Below are 9,572 nucleotides of genomic sequence, written 5' to 3'. Positions count from 1 at the left end.
CGCCGCGACGCCGTCTGCTGCTCGGTCGCCCCCGCGGTTCTCGCAGGTGGTTTATATCGCAGCTGTGCGGATGTGTTGTCGCGTGTGCTGTGCTGGGAGAGTTCGCTTTGGCACCCAAGTGGGGCTCTGCCCCTCTGTGGCGCTGGCGTTGGAGCTGCCCGGTCACTGTTTCTGGCCGCGTGTTGTCTCCCGCCGGCAACACCACGACAGCACGCTCCCAGGCCTCTGTCGGCAGCGGCAAGCTCAATTGGGAGCACGGGTGGTCGCACTGAAAGCGTCTACTCGCCTAACTCCGGGCTCATTGAATCAGTTATGGTTCCTTAGATCGTACCCACGTTACTTGGATAACTGTGGTAATTCTAGAGCTAATACATGCAAACAGAGTCCCGACCAGAGATGGAAGGGACGCTTTTATTAGATCAAAACCAATCGGTCGGCTCGTCCGGTCCGTTTGCCTTGGTGACTCTGAATAACTTTGGGCTGATCGCACGGTCTTCGTACCGGCGACGCATCTTTCAAATGTCTGCCTTATCAACTGTCGATGGTAGGTTCTGCGCCTACCATAGTTGTAACGGGTAACGGGGAATCAGGGTTCGATTCCGGAGAGGGAGCCTGAGAAACGGCTACCACATCCAAGGAAGGCAGCAGGCGCGCAAATTACCCACTCCCGGCACGGGGAGGTAGTGACGAAAAATAACGATACGGGACTCATCCGAGGCCCCGTAATCGGAATGAGTACACTTTAAATCCTTTAACGAGTATCTATTGGAGGGCAAGTCTGGTGCCAGCAGCCGCGGTAATTCCAGCTCCAATAGCGTATATGAAAGTTGTTGCGGTTAAAAAGCTCGTAGTTGGATTTGTGTCCCACGCTGTTGGTTCACCGCCCGTCGGTGTTTAACTGGCATGTATCGTGGGACGTCCTGCCGGTGGGGCGAGCCGAAGGCGTGCGACCGCCTCGTGCGTGCTCGTGCGTCCCGAGGCGGACCCCGTTGAAATCCTACCAGGGTGCTCTTTATTGAGTGTCTCGGTGGGCCGGCACGTTTACTTTGAACAAATAGAGTGCTTAAAGCAGGCAAGCCCGCCTGAATACTGTGTGCATGGAATAATGGAATAGGACCTCGGTTCTATTTTGTTGGTTTTCGGAACCCGAGGTAATGATTAATAGGAACAGGCGGGGGCATTCGTATTGCGACGTTAGAGGTGAAATTCTTGGATCGTCGCAAGACGAACAGAAGCGAAAGCATTTGCCAAGTATGTTTTCATTAATCAAGAACGAAAGTTAGAGGTTCGAAGGCGATCAGATACCGCCCTAGTTCTAACCATAAACGATGCCAGCCAGCGATCCGCCGCAGTTCCTCCGATGACTCGGCGGGCAGCCTCCGGGAAACCAAAGCTTTTGGGTTCCGGGGGAAGTATGGTTGCAAAGCTGAAACTTAAAGGAATTGACGGAAGGGCACCACCAGGAGTGGAGCCTGCGGCTTAATTTGACTCAACACGGGAAACCTCACCAGGCCCGGACACCGGAAGGATTGACAGATTGATAGCTCTTTCTTGATTCGGTGGGTGGTGGTGCATGGCCGTTCTTAGTTGGTGGAGCGATTTGTCTGGTTAATTCCGATAACGAACGAGACTCTAGCCTGCTAACTAGTCGCGTCACATCCTTCGTGCTGTCAGCGATTACTTTTCTTCTTAGAGGGACAGGCGGCTTCTAGCCGCACGAGATTGAGCAATAACAGGTCTGTGATGCCCTAAGATGTTCTGGGCCGCACGCGCGCTACACTGAAGGAATCAGCGTGTCTTCCTAGGCCGAAAGGTCGGGGTAACCCGCTGAACCTCCTTCGTGCTAGGGATTGGGGCTTGCAATTGTTCCCCATGAACGAGGAATTCCCAGTAAGCGCGAGTCATAAGCTCGCGTTGATTACGTCCCTGCCCTTTGTACACACTGCCCGTCGCTACTACCGATTGAATGATTTAGTGAGGTCTTCGGACTGGTACGCGGCATCGACTCTGTCGTTGCCGATGCTACCGGAAAGATGACCAAACTTGATCATTTAGAGGAAGTGAAAGTCGTAACAAGGTTTCCGTAGGTGAACCTGCGGAAGGATCATTACCGACTAGACTGCATGTCTTTCGATGTGCGTGTCGTGTCGTGCAACACGCTACCTGTACGGCTCGCAGTAGCTGTGCGCCGCGTGCGGGACCACGCGTGCTTCTCAAAACTAACGGAAAATGTTGTGTGGTACGAGCGCTGAAGCTCTGGAGCGGCTGGCCTGCGGCACCTGGCGCCTCGCGCCGGTTTTGAATGACGTTCGCCCGAGTGCCTGTCCGCTCCGGTGTGGAGCCGTACGACGCCCATCGGCCGTGAGGCCGTTGGACACAAAACACTGGAACAGGGGCCATCGAACGCCTCAGTCCCGCGTATGCAACTGTTTTGAAAGAAACAGTGGAAACTGTAAAAAGATCACCCAGGACGGTGGATCACTCGGCTCGTGGGTCGATGAAGAACGCAGCAAATTGCGCGTCGACATGTGAACTGCAGGACACATGAACATCGACGTTTCGAACGCACATTGCGGTCCATGGATTCCGTTCAAGGGCCACGTCTGGCTGAGGGTCGGCTACGTAAACTGATGCGCGCGGCGTTTGTCCCGCTTCGGGGACGTGGGTGTGTCGTGCCGGCCTGTGGGGCCGGCCATGTCCCCTGAAACGAGCGATTCGCGCCCGTCGCCTGGCGGTTCGCATACCGGTACTGTCTCGGTAGCGTGCACAGCCGGCTGGCGGTGTGGCGTGCGACACCTCGTTCAACGACCTCAGAGCAGGCGAGACTACCCGCTGAATTTAAGCATATTACTAAGCAGAGGAAAAGAAACTAACAAGGATTCCCCCAGTAGTGGCGAGCGAACAGGGAAGAGTCCAGCACCGAACCCCGCAGGCTGCCGCCTGTCGTGGCATGTGGTGTTTGGGAGGGTCCACTACCCCGACGCCTCGCGCCGAGCCCAAGTCCAACTTGAATGAGGCCACGGCCCGTAGAGGGTGCCAGGCCCGTAGCGGCCGGTGCGAGCGTCGGCGGGACCTCTCCTTCGAGTCGGGTTGCTTGAGAGTGCAGCTCCAAGTGGGTGGTAAACTCCATCTGAGACTAAATATGACCACGAGACCGATAGCGAACAAGTACCGTGAGGGAAAGTTGAAAAGAACTTTGAAGAGAGAGTTCAAAAGTACGTGAAACCGTTCTGGGGTAAACGTGAGAAGTCCGAAAGGTCGAACGGGTGAGATTCACGCCCATCCGGCCACTGGCCTCCGCCCTCGGCAGATGGGGCCGGCCGCCCGCGCGGAGCAATCCGCGGCGGGGTCGTGTCCGGTTGCCTTTCCACTCGCCACGGGGTGGGGCCGTTCCGGTGTGCGGTGGGCCGCAGTTCTCCCCTAGTAGGACGTCGCGACCCGCTGGGTGCCGGCCTACGGCCCGGGTGCGCAGCCTGTCCTTCCGCGGGCCTCGGTTCGCGTCTGTTGGGCAGAGCCCCGGTGTCCTGGCTGGCTGCTCGGCGGTATATCTGGAGGAGTCGATTCGCCCCTTTGGGCGCTCGGGCTCCCGGCAAGCGCGCGCGGTTCTTCCTGGATGACGGACCTACCTGGCCCGGCCCCGGACCCGCGCCGCTGTTGGCTCGGGATGCTCTCGGGCGGAATAATCGCTCCCGTCAGCGGCGCCTCAGCTTTTGACAATTTCACGACCCGTCTTGAAACACGGACCAAGGAGTCTAACATGTGCGCGAGTGATTGGGCTGTACGAAACCTAAAGGCGTAATGAAAGTGAAGGTCTCGCCTTGCGCGGGCCGAGGGAGGATGGGGCTTCCCCGCCCTTCACGGGGCGGCGGCCTCCGCACTCCCGGGGCGTCTCGTCCTCATTGCGAGGTGAGGCGCACCTAGAGCGTACACGTTGGGACCCAAAAGATGGTGAACTATGCCTGGCCAGGACGAAGTCAGGGGAAACCCTGATGGAGGTCCGTAGCGATTCTGACGTGCAAATCGATCGTCGGAGCTGGGTATAGGGGCGAAAGACTAATCGAACTATCTAGTAGCTGGTTCCCTCCGAAGTTTCCCTCAGGATAGCTGGTGCTCGTACGAGTCTCATCCGGTAAAGCGAATGATTAGAGGCCTTGGGGCCGAAACGACCTCAACCTATTCTCAAACTTTAAATGGGTGAGATCTCCGGCTTGCTTGATATGCTGAAGCCGTGAGCAAACGACTCGGATCGGAGTGCCAAGTGGGCCACTTTTGGTAAGCAGAACTGGCGCTGTGGGATGAACCAAACGCCGAGTTAAGGCGCCCGAATCGACGCTCATGGGAAACCATGAAAGGCGTTGGTTGCTTAAGACGGCAGGACGGTGGCCATGGAAGTCGGAATCCGCTAAGGAGTGTGTAACAACTCACCTGCCGAAGCAACTAGCCCTGAAAATGGATGGCGCTGAAGCGTCGTGCCTATACTCGGCCGTCAGTCCGGCAGTCACGGCCGGTCCTTGCGGCCGTCCGCGAAGCCCTGACGAGTAGGAGGGTCGCGGCGGTGGGCGCAGAAGGGTCTGGGCGTGAGCCTGCCTGGAGCCGCCGTCGGTGCAGATCTTGGTGGTAGTAGCAAATACTCCAGCGAGGCCCTGGAGGGCTGACGCGGAGAAGGGTTTCGTGTGAACAGCCGTTGCACACGAGTCAGTCGATCCTAAGCCCTAAGAGAAATCCGATGTTGATGGGGGCCGTCATAGCATGATGCACTTTGTGCTGGCCCCCGTTGGGCGAAAGGGAATCCGGTTCCTATTCCAGAACCCGGCAGCGGAACCGATACAAGTCGGGCCCATCTTTTAGAGATGCTCGTCGGGGTAACCCAAAAGGACCCGGAGACACCGTCGGGAGATCGGGGAAGAGTTTTCTTTTCTGCATGAGCGTTCGAGTTCCCTGGAATCCTCTAGCAGGGAGATAGGGTTTGGAACGCGAAGAGCACCGCAGTTGCGGCGGTGTCCCGATCTTCCCGTCGGACCTTGAAAATCCGGGAGAGGGCCACGTGGAGGTGTCGCGCCGGTTCGTACCCATATCCGCAGCAGGTCTCCAAGGTGAAGAGCCTCTAGTCGATAGAATAATGTAGGTAAGGGAAGTCGGCAAATTGGATCCGTAACTTCGGGATAAGGATTGGCTCTGAGGATCGGGGCGTGTCGGGCTTGGTCGGGAAGTGGGTCAGCGCTAACGTGCCGGGCCTGGGCGAGGTGAGTGCCGTAGGGGTGCCGGTAAGTGCGGGCGTTTAGCGTGGGTGTGGTCTGCTCTCGCCGTTGGTCGGCCTCGTGCTGGCCGGCGGTGCAGGATGCGCGCGCCTGTGCGGCGTTCGCGCCCCGGTGCTTCAACCTGCGTGCAGGATCCGAGCTCGGTCCCGTGCCTTGGCCTCCCACGGATCTTCCTTGCTGCGAGGCCGCGTCCGCCTTAGCGTGCTCCTCCGGGGGCGCGCGGGTGCTCGGATTCTCTTCAGCCGCCATTCAACGATCAACTCAGAACTGGCACGGACTGGGGGAATCCGACTGTCTAATTAAAACAAAGCATTGCGATGGCCCTAGCGGGTGTTGACGCAATGTGATTTCTGCCCAGTGCTCTGAATGTCAACGTGAAGAAATTCAAGCAAGCGCGGGTAAACGGCGGGAGTAACTATGACTCTCTTCCTGTTGGACCTGGCGATGACTCAGGCCAGGGAGAACTGTAACTCCCTCTATGTCGCATCCCTGGATGTGTCCAAGGCATTCGACTCTCTGGACCATGGTGCCCTCAGGCCTGCCCTGAGGGCTCATGGTCTGCCAGACGAGTTCATTGGATACATCCTGGGATGCTATGAGGATGGAGCGACGGTGATCTCTGGTTCGGGAAAGTCTAAGGGTCCAGTGCGGCCTACAAGGGGCGTCCGGCAGGGCGACCCTCTTTCCCCTATCCTGTTTAACCTTTCGCTGGACCTTATGCTTGCTCGCCTCCCAGATCATGTTGGTGCCGATGTGATGGGACGACGCCTGAATGCTGCCGCCTTCGCCGACGACCTCCTGCTGTTTCCTGAGACCAAGGGTGGTCTCCAGGACCTGATTGATACATCTGTTTCAGTTCTTGGAGACCTGGGTCTCCAGGTCAATCCCGGGAAGTGCTTTACTCTCGCCCTCGCGGCCTCTGGTCGCGAGAAGAAAGTTAAGGTCGACAACACCACGACCTTCAAGGCTGGATATACCACCCTTCCAGCCTTGGCATTCGAGAGCACTTTCCGGTATCTTGGCCTGGAGTTCTCTACCAGCAGACGTAGCCTCTTCCATCCGAGGCGGGAGGTCGTGCGACAGCTAAGCGTCTTGTCCAAGGCACCACTGAAGCCACAACAACGTCTTCACGCCCTGAGAACGGTGGTCTTGCCAGGGATCCACCATGGCCTGGCTCTGTCAAGGACCCGTCTTGGAGCTCTCTCCGCAGTGGATATCGCCATTCGCACAGCTCTGAGATCCTGGCTGTGCCTGCCAGCGGACACCCCTGTTGCGTACTTCCACGCCCCTGTTACATCTGGGGGTTTGGGAGTGCCATCAGCTCGCTGGCTTGGGCCTCTGCTGCGGCGGAATCGACTCGCCAACATCCGAGCGTTGGGAGTCCTATCAGACGGGTCGACAGAAGACGTTCTCGGGCGCGAAATTGGGAGGTTAGAGCAGCAGTTACGGTGGAACGACGCGGACATACGGACAAGCAACCAGCTTGGCCGGATCTGGGCGGAGAGGCTGCACTCGTCGTTGGATGGCGCTGCTCTGAGGAAGTCTGCCCGAACACCAGGGCAACACAGCTGGGTGGATAACCCCCAGCACCCTATCAGTGGCCGCGACTTTATCTCCTGCCTGCGAACGAGAATTAATGCCCTTCCAACTCGGGCAAAGTTGCTGCGCGGTCGTTCAGGTGACACCAACTGTAGGGCAGGCTGCGTCGCAAGAGAAACCGCCAACCACGTTGTCCAGCATTGCTTTAGAAGCCACGACGCCCGCATCAAGCGACATAATGCCTTGGCATCATATGTTGCGCAAGGCCTTCGTCGCCGAGGCTTCGATATCCAACTCGAGCCTCACCTAAGAACTTCTGAGGGCCTAAAGAAGCCGGACATCGTGGCAGTGCGGGGCGATGCAGCCCATGTTATCGATGCACAAGTCGTTGGTGTTAACCTGGACGTCGATCTTTGCCACAAGGAGAAGGTCGCGGTCTACGACAGGGAAGCCGTCCACCAGGCCATAAGAAGACTTCACCCAGCAGTTCAGCGCATCACGACCACCTCGGCGACCATCTCGTGGAGGGGAGTGTGGTCACCGGATTCCGCACGAGATCTGCGAAGGCTGGGCTTTGCTAACCACCATTTTGCGGCTATGACAACGCGGGTGCTCGTCGGTACTGTGTTAGCGGCAAGGCGATTCGAAACTATGACTGCCACAAAAGGCACGATGCACCGGACTGGTGTTGGATGAGGGCCCAATCTGTGTCTCTCTGCGCTGCTGCCTGGCGCCTATCACAGGCACAAATGCCTTTTTGTTCACGTGTATTTTTCCTGTATTGTCTAGTGTTTGTTATGTCTGTGTCATTTGTAAACCCATTGTATGGGTAATTTTCTGTTTTGTGTATTCACACACGTGAATAAAGACGGCTATATATAGCCAAGTGGTGGCGGTGTGGCTGCATCCGGACTTGGCTTTTTGAAGCGCGGTCTTGATGTAGTCGGGCTGCTACTGCGAGGTGCCTTCCTTGGGTTGAAGTTACAGGGAGAGTGATGCGCAATACATGGGCCTAGCCCTCTTAGCCTCTCCTCTCCTGCGGTCTTCTCCCCTTCACGTGGGCCCGCTGATTTCGCAGAGTAGAAGACCGCACTAGGGGCTTGGGGGGGTTACCAGCCCCCCCTCGCATTATCCCTTACAGTTGGGGGCAGTTTGATAAGAAATGAAAATGGTGGCCCTTCCGCTGAAGGTGCCACCCAACTTCCCCAGCACCTGTCCGGCCAACCGGCCGTGACGAAGATTCGATAGCTTGTGTAGCCTCTTTTGCTTGCAGTGAGTGCCACCGCACATTTACCACCAAAACAGGTCTTGGGGTCCACCGGCGCCGCCAACACCTAGCGGCCGCCAACGCAGAGGTCATCACGGAGAGGCATCGCGCGAGGTGGATGGAGGAAGAAGTCCTTTCGCTCGCCAAAGCGGAGGCCGAACTGTTCCTTGAGAGGGACGCACGGTTCTTCTTTGTCAACCAAGAGCTGATTAGGATGTTCCCCGACCGAACGCTAGAAGCAATCAAGTGCCAACGGCGGAAGGCTGCCCACAAGCAGCTTGTCCGCAACTTCATGGAGGCACTTGAGCTCGGTCGGGGGGAAGAGCCGGCGTCCCGCCGGGGAGCGGCGAGGCCGCTGCCTGACGCGGGCGATGCCGCTGCGCCGTCCAACGACGCAGCCGAGGACTTCGCGGCCGACACCACCAGGCCGCCAACGGAGGGGCCGACTGACGCCGCCATCTGGGAGCATCTGGCGGAGCTACCTGCTTCCGCCCAGCGTTTCTCTGCTCTGGACCGAGTCATTGGTCTGGGGCGGGGCACGCCACCTGATGTCATCCTGGGCATGCTCCCGGATGTCCTTGCGTCGGTCGGGTCCAGGGGGGAGAAATCGAACACCAGGACGCAGCGGCCGCGCCAACCATCCAAGCGGCCGCCTGCCGCTCCGCCGCTGCAGAAGCGCAAACGCCGCCGCTGGGAGTACGCGCGGACGCAGGATGCCTTCCGCAGGTCGCGTGCACGTTGCGTGCGTGGTCTGTTGGATAGCACCTTGCTGCAGCCGCCACCTGACATCCCTGGTCTGCTGGACTTCTGGGCGGACCTCTTCACTAAGAAGCCCATTTCCACCGCGGGCTTCATCCGTGACCGCCTCCTCCCGCACTCGGAGCCTGTCGCTCTTGAGTGCCTTTGGGGGCCGGTCACACACGAGGAGGTCGCTGCTGCCTTGCCGCCCAGGGGATCGGCAGCCGGGCCGGACGGCCTTACCCCAGTGGAGCTGCGGCGCCTGCCGCACGAAGTCCTGGTGAAAATCATGAATCTCTTCCTCCTGGCCCGCGCCCTTCCCGAGCGTCTGCTTCGCGCGCGGACGTCACTCCTCCCCAAAACGGCTGCACCAACATCCCCCGCTGACTTTCGCCCCATTCCCGTGTGCTAGGTCTTGGCGCGGGCCTTTCACAAGGTTCTCGCGTCACGCCTGATGCGTGCGTGTGCTGTGGACGAACGTCAGCGGGCATTCATCCCCCGGGATGGGATGTTGGAAAACACCTTCATCTTGGACACTGCTCTCACCGACGCGGTCCGCTCCTGTCGCTCTGTTTTCGTGGCCTCGATCGACGTCCCTAAAGCATTTGATTCGGTGGATCATGCTGCCCTTCGCCCTGTGCTGAGGGTGCATGGCCTGCCGGATTGCTTTAATGAGTACGTCGAGAGGTGCTACGGGGGCAGCGCGACGGTGATAGCGGGAGGCGCCGGCGTGGGAGTGTCTGTGCAGCCGTCAAGGGGCGTACGTCAGG

General features: G+C 58.6%; 1 non-coding gene across 1 annotated transcript; it reads left to right on the top strand.

The window, feature by feature from the left end:
- Positions 1-2,462: 2,462 nt before the first annotated feature.
- LOC126196089 (5.8S ribosomal RNA) lies at positions 2,463-2,617 on the top strand. The gene has a single exon (XR_007538636.1). It is a non-coding gene; the product is annotated as a 5.8S ribosomal RNA (ribosomal RNA).
- Positions 2,618-9,572: the final 6,955 nt, after the last annotated feature.

This window comes from Schistocerca nitens, chromosome 7, assembly GCF_023898315.1.
Source record: "Schistocerca nitens isolate TAMUIC-IGC-003100 chromosome 7, iqSchNite1.1, whole genome shotgun sequence".
Classification (NCBI taxonomy): domain Eukaryota; kingdom Metazoa; phylum Arthropoda; class Insecta; order Orthoptera; family Acrididae; genus Schistocerca; species Schistocerca nitens.
This window is presented reverse-complemented; position numbering and strand designations above follow the sequence as displayed.